Here is a 1,386-nt window from a genome sequence, read left to right as displayed (position 1 = left end):
AGTATTAGTTACGGCCACCCCTGCCAAAGGGTCCGGGCTGAAACCAGCGCTGGTAACTAAAGCCAGCACTTGCTGAGACCGGCACCCATTGTCAAGGTGTAGACCTATTTTGTTCCAAATTAGAATATGCGTATTTTGTATCCACTTTTTAATAGTTGGCAATAAGAGCTTTATTATTTATTATTATTATGATTTATTAAAATACAAAATGAAAAGAGAAAAAAAAATACACATCATAGAAAACAAAATTGATTAATAAATAAATTACATTGTCACATTATAGTACAAAAAAATAATAAAAAAAAACACTAAATTAATTGAAATTATTACCATGTCAACAGAATTATTTATAATTTAATTTATTCTTACATGTCTATCGCAACAATGGCGGTGACAGTGTCATTCTTGAGTGTCATTGCTTTGCTACGAACATTGACACTAACTATACCTACCTAGCGACAGATCAACACTTCATCATTGATAATAACCTCACCAACAAAAAGCTGGAAAACTCCCGACTTTGTCACATCAAAATTAAAAATCTCACAAACGGCTGAACCGATTTTGATGAAACATGCATGTCTAAGAACCATCGCTACAGATTGACACACACACACACACACACACAGATTGCAATGCGGTCAAACGTATAACAAACACCCCTCTTGTTGCGTCGGGCTCGACATACGCATACAGCTTTTTTTAACCAGATTGAATTCTCATGTCAGAACAATAGAAATAGTTTTAATACTTAATTCGTTTTTGATATGAAAAAAACATCGATACTGGTTTCTAATTATTGACTTTCCTACATATGTTTTAATGTTTTAATGTTTATTTGGGTACAAACGGTACGATATGGCTGATTACAAATGAAAACTTAGCTAATACACCAACCAGTAAAGTTACCACAGGTTAATAACATAACATATACAAAAAAATAAATGAAAAGCCCGCCTTTGTACTTACCTAAGCACTTTTTTGTGCAACATTTTTGTATTTTGTTTTGTATTTTTGTACAATAAAGAGGATAAACAAAATGTCTAGCAGTTAGACAATCCCATATCAACTATCACCCCCCATCTATGAAAAGTGGCAGAAAAACTAGGCAAGTCAACTCCCGTCATTGCTTTGTCAAACCGTCTAGAGCTAATCTAATCTACGGAACCAGGTTTTAAAACTTGTCCTCCAAACAGTGTGAAGTCATGTAAACAAACATCCTCCCCATCGGCAAGTGTGAGGCGTCGATAGTGCTTCCGCACCATTAGGCCCCCTCGAGGGGTGCTTTTAATTTAGAGGGGTTTTTATTTTGTTTTTTTGGTTTTAGATTGTAAAAGGTGGGTTACGTTTTAGTCAACACTGACTGAGGTGAGGTTTGGGTAACGA

Source organism: Choristoneura fumiferana, chromosome 2, assembly GCF_025370935.1.
Source record: "Choristoneura fumiferana chromosome 2, NRCan_CFum_1, whole genome shotgun sequence".
In the NCBI taxonomy this organism is placed as follows: Eukaryota; Metazoa; Arthropoda; class Insecta; order Lepidoptera; family Tortricidae; genus Choristoneura; species Choristoneura fumiferana.
This window is presented reverse-complemented; position numbering follows the sequence as displayed.